Genomic DNA, 9,675 nt, shown 5'->3' with positions numbered 1-9,675 from the left:
ATCCGGAGATCTTGCTGGCCAGGGTAGTTGACTTACACCTTCTAGAGCACGTTGGGTGCCACGGGATACATGCGGACGTGCATTGTGCTGTTGGAACAGCAAGTTCCCTTGCCGGTCTAGGAATGGTAGAACGATGGGTTCGATGACGGTTTGGATGTACCGTGCACTATTCAGTGTCCCCTCGACGATCACCAGTGGTGTACGGCCAGTGTAGGAGATCGCTCCCCACACCATGATGCCGGGTGTTGGCCCTGTGTGCCTCGGTCGTATGCAGTCCTGATTGTGGCGCTCACCTGCACGGCGCCAAACACGCATACGACCATCGTTGGCACCAAGGCAGAAGCGACTCTCATCGCTGAAGACGACACGTCTCCATTCGTCCCTCCATTCACGCCTGTGGCGACACCACTGGAGGCGGGCTGCACGATGTTGGGGCGTGAGCGGAAGACGGCCTAACGGTGTGCGGGACCGTAGCCCAGCTTCATGGAGACGGTTGCGAATGGTCCTCGCCGATACCCCAGGAGCAACAGTGTCCCTAATTTGCTGGGAAGTGGCGGTGCGGTCCCCTACGGCACTGCGTAGGATCCTACGGTCTTGGCGTGCATCCGTGCGTCGCTGCGGTCCGGTCCCAGGTCGACGGGCACGTGCACCTTCCGCCGACCACTGGCGACAACATCGATGTACTGTGGAGACCTCACACCCCACGTGTTGAGCAATTCGGCGGTACGTCCACCCGGCCTCCCGCATGCCCACTATACGCCCTCGCTCAAAGTCCGTCAACTGCACATACGGTTCACGTCCACGCTGTCGCGGCATGCTACCAGTGTTAAAGACTGCGATGGAGCTCCGTATGCCACGGCAAACTGGCTGACACTGACGGCGGCGGTGCACAAATGCTGCGCAGCTAGCGCCATTCGACGGCCAACACCGCGGTTCCTGGTGTGTCCGCTGTGCCGTGCGTGTGATCATTGCTTGTACAGCCCTCTCGCAGTGTCCGGAGCAAGTATGGTGGGTCTGACACACCGGTGTCAATGTGTTCTTTTTTCCATTTCCAGGAGTGTACTTGCCTACCAACATCTACTGTTTCGAAGATATCGTGTGTGAAAAAAGCAAGCTGCCAAACTGGCTGTTAGCTTCCGCCTCGGGCTCTTCCGCTTATTTGACGATGTTCCTCACGTTCTGAAAGCAGGAGGGGCTTGTACCGTCACCCTGCATTGCTTGTGATGGATTGGAGTCAAGCTCACGGTCGCTGATTACATGGAGCAGGCGCCAACGTCCGAGGGTTTTCCGCCGTCATTACTACTGTATCCAGAATGAAAATTTCACTCTGCAGCGGAGTGTGCGCTGATATGAAACTTTGTGGCAGATTAAAACTGTGTGCCGGGACCTTTGCCTTTCGCGGGCAAGTGCTCTACCAAGTGAGCTACCGAAGCACGATTCACGATCCGTCCTCACAGCTTTAATTCCGCCAGTGCCTCGTCTCCTACCTTCCAAACTTCGCAGAAACTCTCCTGCATACCTTGCAGAACTAGCACTCCTGGAAGAAAGGATACTGCGTAGACGAGTCTCGGTCCGGCACACAGTTTTAATGTGCCAGGAAGTTTCATATCAGCGCACACTCCGCTGCAGAGTGAAAATTTCATTCTGGAAACATCTCCTAGGCTGTGGCTAAGCCATGTCTCCGCAATATCCTTTCTTCCAGGACTGCTAGTTCTGCAAGGTATGCAGGAGAGCTTCTGCGAAGTTTGGAAGGTAAGAGACGAGGTACTGGCGGAATTAATGCTGTGAGGACGGGTAGTAAGTCGTGGTGGGTAGCTCAGTCGGTAGAGCACTTGCCCCCGAAAGGCAAAGGTCCCGAGTTCGAGTCTCGGTCCGGCACACATTTTTAATCTTCCAGGAAGTTTCATTACTACTGTAGTTCGCCCCTTGGTACCTGAAATGGTCGTTCGCTGCAGTGCGGAACTCAGGACCTGTTCGCCCTGAAGCTTTCATCTTCCTGTTGAAGCTATTGTCATGTTCGGGGATTTTTACAGCTTCCATGAACAATCGGATGTGGCAGCTCATCTCCACTGTAAGAACTTCCGTGTCGGCGCATTTTGTTGTGCGTGCTCAGCCACGGCCGATTTCTCCACCATACGTTCGGTGATCCTGGTGTTGATTGATCGTCCAGTCATTCCAAAGTAGAGTTTTCCACATGTACATGGTAAGCGATATATTCCTGACGTTGCAAGTGGGTTCCTTTTCTCCTATGACAATATGAAGCACACTTTTGTCTTTCTCGTCGGTTTATAGATAGTCCTTACTGTGTGTTTGCACATTATTCCTCCGTTTCTCTCCGTCATCCTGGGTATGAACGGCAGAAAGACCGTATCCAACATTTCTTCTCCCGACTTGTAACTTAGAAGAGTGGTTGCTTCCTTGTCACTTCTTATGTAACCGGTGGAGTACCCATTGCCCCTCTGAACGCTTTCCAGGTATTGTATTTTGCGTCTGAGGTGCTGCGGCTCACTTATTCGTCATGCGCTTTAAGAGCATATTAGTCACCCTTCTTTTCTGACTCTGGTAGTGATCTCACAGTTTGTGCAGGTATCGGTCCGTGCGTGTCAGGTTTTATTATAGACTGTGTCCAAAGTTTTTACCACCCCTCGTAACCAGTGCATTCATAAGGGGTAGTTACTGATCCTTTTCTACCTCCATAGTAAATTTTGTGTTGGCATGGAGACTGTTGGAGGAAGTCACCGTCATTGCTCCACATAACGAAGGAGAGCTTTCGAGTGGTACTCTGGTAAGCAAAGAAACAACAGCAGAGCTCACCAGGATGCCGTTTGGGCCCAAGTTTTAGTTCCTTCAGCTTCTCCATGAAATGTCCCAAGCATTTGTGTATGTTTTTGTCTTTCCCACGTGCAGATGAAGCAAGTAGATGAAGTGTTTCACAGGTTTGTAGATAGGTGAGCCAGGAGCACTTGCAATCGATGCTACAAGGATTTTTGTAATTTTTTATATTTATGGTGCGTGACGTCTGGCACTCAAGCACCAATCCAGCAAAGCAAGGCAACGCAACACACAAAAATTCTCCAGAAAATCGACTCTGAAGTTTTTCAAGTGTCTTTAACAAATTACAACGAGATATCTTTTTCCACAGGCAGCATGACTCTGTGGCAGAATGTTTCCTTGCACCGTAGACCGCCTGGGTTCGATTCCCAGCTGTGGCAAAGATTAAAACGAATGTTCATGTTCCATGACCATTTCTATGAAACGTAAAGTCATAAAATGAACAAAGTTTAATTTGTAATGTTTTTTTAATTCAAAAAATCTATGTTAACAATGTTTTATAATACTGGGCAATTAAGAATTTACATTTAGGAAGGAAAATGGATTTTTTAGTGCGATATATATGACTTGAAATAAAAGACGTAACATTTTTCACAAAAATGACAATTAGAAATGTGTTGTTGTTGTTGTGGTCTTCAGTCCAGAGACTGGTTTGATGCAGCTCTCCATGCTACTCTATCCTGTGCAAGCTTCATCATCTCCCATAAATTGGTGATCCCTTGATGCCTCAGAATATGCCCTACCAACCGATCCCTTCTTCTAGTCAAGCTTTGCCACAAATTTCTCTTCTCTCCAATTCTATTCAATTCCTCCCCATTAGTTATGTGATCTACCCATCTAATCTTCAGCATTCTTCTGTAGCACCACATTTCGAAAGCTTCTATTCTATTCTTGTCCAAACTGTTTATCGTCCATGTTTCACTTCCATACATGGCTACACTCCATACAAATACTTTCAGAAACGACTTCCTGACACCTAAATCTATACTCGATGTTAACAAATTCCTCTTCTTCAGAAACGCTTTCCTTGCCATTGCCAGTCTACATTTTATATCCTCTCTACTTCGACCATCATCAGTTATTTTCCTCCCCAAATAGCGAAACTCCTTTACTACCTTAAGTGTCTCATTTCCTAATCTAATTCCCTCAGCATCACCCGACTTAATTCGACTACATTCCATTATCGTTGTTTTTCTTTTGTTGATGTTCATCTTATATCCTCCTTTCAAGGCACTGTCCATTCCGTTCATCTGCTCTTCCAGGTCCTTTGCTATCTCTGACAGAATTACAATGCCATCGGCGAACCTCAAAGTTTTATTTCTTCTCCATGGATTTTAGATCCTACTCCGAATTTTTCTTTTGTTTCCTTTACTACTTGCTCAATATACAGATTGAATAACATCGGGGATAGGCTACAACCCTGTCTCACTCCCTTCCCAACCACTGCTTCCCTTTCATGCCCCTCGACTCTTATACCTGCCATCTGGTTTCTGTACAAATTGTAAATAGCCTTTCGCTCCCTGTATTGTACCCCTGCCACCTTGAGAATTTGAAAGAGAGTATTCCAGTCAACATTGTCAAAAGCTTTCTCTAAGTCTACAAATGCTAGAAACGTAGATTTGCCTTTCCTTAATCTATTTTCGAAGATAAGTCGTAGGGTCAGTATTGCCTCACGTGTTCCAACATTTCTCCAGAATCCAAACTGATCTTCCCCGAGGTCGGCTTCTACCAGTTTTTCCATTCGTCTGTAGCATATTTTGATGATTATATTTAAATGGCGTAGGTATTTGAACTGAAGAAAAAAAAATGAAAAAAATAATGTCCAAAACAATACTCGAACCAGTGATTCTCAGTCTCGAGGGCTACTGATTTTTCTCCATCCTTATATATTTTCCGCTTCACGTAATTTTTTATACAACTTGCACTTTTGTTCAAAAATTTACATCGACCATGAATCGAACAGAGGCCCCCACATGGCAGGTGAGCATTCTTCTACAGTGCCAAGATGCCTGTCAAACTGCCTCAGTACTTTGGCATATACACTCCTGGAAATGGAAAAAAGAACACATTGACACCGGTGTGTCAGACCCACCATACTTGCTCCGGACACTGCGAGAGGGCTGTACAAGCAATGATCACACGCACGGCACAGCGGACACACCAGGAACCGCGGTGTTGGCCGTCGAACGACGCTAGCTGCGCAGCATTTGTGCACCGCCGCCGTCAGTGTCAGCCAGTTTGCCGTGGCATACGGAGCTCCATCGCAGTCTTTAACACTGGTAGCATGCCGCGACAGCGTTGACGTGAACCGTATGTGCAGTTGACGGACTTTGAGCGAGGGCGTATAGTGGGCATGCGGGAGGCCGGGTGGACGTACCGCCGAATTGCTCAACACGTGGGGCGTGAGGTCTCCACAGTACATCGATGTTGTCGCCAGTGGTCAGCGGAAGGTGCACGTGCCCGTCGACCTGGGACCGGACCGCAGCGACGCACGGATGCACGCCAAGACCGTAGGATCCTACGCAGTGCCGTAGGGGACCGCACCGCCACTTCCCAGCAAATTAGGGACACTGTTGCTCCTGGGGTATCGGCGAGGACCATTCGCAACCGTCTCCATGAAGCTGGGCTACGGTCCCGCACACCGTTAGGCCGTCTTCCGCTCACGCCCCAACATCGTGCAGCCCGCCTCCAGTGGTGTCGCGACAGGCGTGAATGGAGGGACGAATGGAGACGTGTCGTCTTCAGCGATGAGAGTCGCTTCTGCCTTGGTGCCAATGATGGTCGTATGCGTGTTTGGCGCCGTGCAGGTGAGCGCCACAATCAGGACTGCATACGACCGAGGCACACAGGGCCAACACCCGGCATCATGGTGTGGGGAGCGATCTCCTACACTGGCCGTACACCACTGGTGATCGTCGAGGGGACACTGAATAGTGCACGGTACATCCAAACCGTCACCGAACCCATCGTTCTACCATTCCTAGACCGGCAAGGGAACTTGCTGTTCCAACAGGACAATGCACGTCCGCATGTATCCCGTGCCACCCAACGTGCTCTAGAAGGTGTAAGTCAACTACCCTGGCCAGCAAGATCTCCGGATCTGTCCCCCATTGAGCATGTTTGGGACTGTATGAAGCGTCGTCTCACGCGGTCTGCACGTCCAGCACGAACGCTGGTCCAACTGAGGCGCCAGGTGGAAATGGCATGGCAAGTCGTTCCACAGGACTACATCCAGCATCTCTACGATCGTCTCCATGGGAGAATAGCAGCCTGCATTGCTGCGAAAGGTGGATATACACTGTACTAGTGCCGACATTGTGCATGCTCTGTTGCCTGTGTCTATGTGCCTGTGGTTCTGTCAGTGTGATCATGTGATGTATCTGACCCCAGGAATGTGTCAATAAAGTTTCCCCTTCCTGGGACAATGAATTCACGGTGATCTTATTTCAATTTCCAGGAGTGTAAATACACTCGGAAAACTTCAAAGTCGATTTTACCGAGAATTTTTTAGGTTTGCATCAAACTGCTTTGGGAAATTGATATTTCAGTTCTGAATTTCGCGTCCGCAGCTCGTGGTCTAGTGGCTAGCGTTGTTGCCTCTGGATCACGGGGTCCCGGGTTCGATTCCCGGCTGGGTTGGGGTTTTTCTCTGCCGGGGACTAGGTGTTTGTGTTGTCCTCATCATATCATCATCATCATTTGTGACAGTGGCTCGATTGGATTGCGTGAAAAATTGGACTGCGTAAAACTTGGGACGTTGTATGGGCGCTGATGACCGAGCAGTTGAGCGCCCCACAAACCAAACATCATCATCTGAATTTCGTGTACCGCGAATATAAAAAATCACAAAAATCCGACTGCCGTGTGGCCTCCTTGACAGTGGAATATTATCCTTATGAATTTTTGATAACTCATACAGTCGAGGTGGTAGGGCTTATGTGTTGGTCATGTTGCTTTGTACATCCGCCGAGAGCGAAGTTGCCTTGATTAACCGATTCGCATTCCGTGTGATGCACTACGTCGGATCTGCGCTTAGTTTTCGGTTCTTCGTCGGATATAATATCTCTCGAATTTTCTGCTCGTAATCTTCGGTCTTCATTACAAAGATTGCATTTCCCTTATCAGCAGGCAGTACCAGTATACTCTTGTTGGTGTTAATGCTCTTGATGTCTTGTAACTCTTCTTTCTTCAGACTGCAAACTGGCGGTTTTGCTCGGCGCAATAACCTGGCGGTTTCAGTGCGTATTTCCTCAGCTCTATCACAATGAAGGGTCCGAGTGGCCGCTTCGGTGTTAGCAATGATATCGTCGATAGGAATAGTTCTGCAGATAGAGCGGTATTCCCTCCTGTGTTTAACAAGAGTGGTCAGCAGTCTGCAGGGTTTCCCCTATCTCAAAAACCAAATAAATGTACAGGATACTGTGAGAAAGTTAAACACTCAGGAAAAGCGCCATCCAATCGACAACATGTTAGAAAACCAGAGTCGCTCTTTGGTAATTACAAGAGCGAAACTCATGAGGACAAGGTGCCACATTCGTATTCGGGTGGTTTTTCCGGATCGCTTAAGGCAAATGCGAAGGTTTCTTCTTTGAAATAATACGGCCGATTTGCGTTACAATTTTCCCTCACTCTGAGTTTGTGCCGCTTATATAACGATATAGTCATCGACGAGATTCTGTACCGTCAGCTCCGAGATGTCGCTTGTCATGCTAGGTGGATACATTTCCCTCAAGTAAAGACATTGCGTGATGCGACGAGTGTGGTGGAACCATGAGCACAGGTCTATGTCATGTTCACAGACGGGTCGTGGTCTAGGCTGGAGAGATTGTAGCTGTCTGTACAGCTGACCCACCATTGGAACACACTATAGCCATGTCAGTACGAGGTGCTTTGGAACGAGACAGATATGGGGTCACTGGGGTTGCAACAGGTTAGGAGCACATACGCAACTATATAACTGTTCTCCTGCATCCGCCTCCACGATTTCTGAACTACAGTGGAACTGGTGGGCACCAGTGGGAGGTGTTAACATCGTTTACTTGCAAACTGAGTGCACTTAACATCAGTTACGATTGACGTACCACTGTTCAACTGCTGGGCGAGTTAACGAAACATTGCTGCGAAATCTCTCAAAAACATAAATTTAAAACATAGGAAACTATCAGCCTCGATTGCTTTAATGAAACCAACCTCTACCTTGATTTCAGCCCAAGTAATTGAGCCTTCTTCGCCGGCCGGGGTGGCCGAGCGGTTGTAGGCGCTACAGTCTGGAACCGCGCTACCGCTACGGTCGCAGGTTCGAATCCTGCCTCGGGCATGGATGTGTGTGATGTCCTTAGGTTAGTTAGGTTTAAGTAATTCTAAGTTCTAGGGGACTGATGACGACAGAAGTTAAGTCTCATAGTGCTCAGAGCCATTTGAGCCTTCTTCAGGAGTTAAACCTGATTCTATAATATGTTTACGAAGGCGTGGTCTAGAAATAAAACTAAAACAGCCTGAATAGACGTAGTCACATTTTAAAAATGCGGTACATAGGTACTAAGTCATCACCAAGACTTAACTTAAGCTCCGGCGAGCGCCTCGTCTCCATGGACGCCATGCTGTGGGCCTCGGGAGCTCCCAAACACATGTCCATATTCAATCTTCTCAAATTTCCACGCTATCACGAAAGCTATCCAACACATACTAAGTATTAGTTCGTTCTTCAGCCGTCTAGAGGACGACACGGCTAAGTCAGCTACATTCCTACACCCTAACAAGCCTCTCCATTCGGACAGCTCCTACTGTTAGCTTATAAAGTATGTGTTTGTGTTCCAACATGTGCAAAGGAAATATGTCCAGTCGTAAGGAAGGTATGGATTTGACGTGGAATACTATGATCGCAAAGGGAAGAGAATGTCATAAGAATGGTCCACATATTTCAATTTCCAGAGCCATAGCCGTCAGCAGGGTGTATTTCCGATACTTTGCTCATTGTCGAATGTCGTCCAATTGAGAACTCGATTGTAATATTTAATTGTAAGTATAGGGATAAAATATGAGGCCGGTTTTTTCCTAGGACTGTTCTGTCTATGCGTGCTTGGCGTGCAGCGCCGGTGACCTGTGGCGGGAATGATTCACGTTTCCGGCTAACGGCTGGCAGAATTAAAGCTGTGAGGATGGCTCGCGAGTAGTGCTTGGATAGCTCAAAAGGCAAAGGTCCCGAGTTCGACTCTCGGTCCGATACACAGATTTAATCTCCCAGGAAGTTGCGAGAACGCTCCTGTCCACAACACAAGGACTATTGCATTGTGGTTAGAAGAAATTCAAGATAATTTTCCGGACTGGCCTTCTTAAAGCTCCAACAAGAAAATTGTAAAATATTTTTTGTGTAGCTGGAGTGTCAGCTAATTGTCAGATCACCTCGCCCACCAACCCAAGAACATCTATTGACTATCTTTTCAACAAGAAAGGCAACAAATGCAGCCGTCAGTTCAAATGGTTCAAGTGGCTCTGAGCACTATGGGACTTAACTGCTGAGGTCATCAGTCCCCTAGAACTTAGAACTACTTAAACGTAACTAACCTAAGGGCATCACACACATCCATGCCCGAGGCAGGATTCGAACCTGCGACCGTAGCGGTCTCGCGGTTCCATACTGTAGCGCCTGGAACCGCTCGGCCACTCTGGCCGGCGCAGCCGTCAGTGTACCAGAGCTTAGTAAAAATTTTTCCCCGACATATAAATGCTGTAGCGGTAACAGAGTGAGGTCCTGTCCCTACCAGATATACGGCTGGGTATATCGATCAAGTGACGAAGCATAGTGGCAAGAAGCTGGACTCGAAAAGGGGTAACAGCAGTTCA

The 9,675-nt window shown here is 48.1% G+C and overlaps 1 non-coding gene across 1 annotated transcript; it reads left to right on the top strand.

Annotated features, from left to right (window-relative positions):
- The first annotated feature begins 1,805 nt into the window (after nucleotides 1-1,805).
- Nucleotides 1,806-1,879, top strand: Trnas-cga (transfer RNA serine (anticodon CGA)). Its single transcript has one exon. It is a non-coding gene; the product is annotated as a tRNA-Ser (tRNA).
- The last annotated feature ends 7,796 nt before the right edge of the window (nucleotides 1,880-9,675 follow it).

The sequence above is a fragment of the Schistocerca cancellata genome, chromosome 2, assembly GCF_023864275.1.
Source record: "Schistocerca cancellata isolate TAMUIC-IGC-003103 chromosome 2, iqSchCanc2.1, whole genome shotgun sequence".
Classification (NCBI taxonomy): Eukaryota; Metazoa; Arthropoda; class Insecta; order Orthoptera; family Acrididae; genus Schistocerca; species Schistocerca cancellata.
This window is presented reverse-complemented; position numbering and strand designations above follow the sequence as displayed.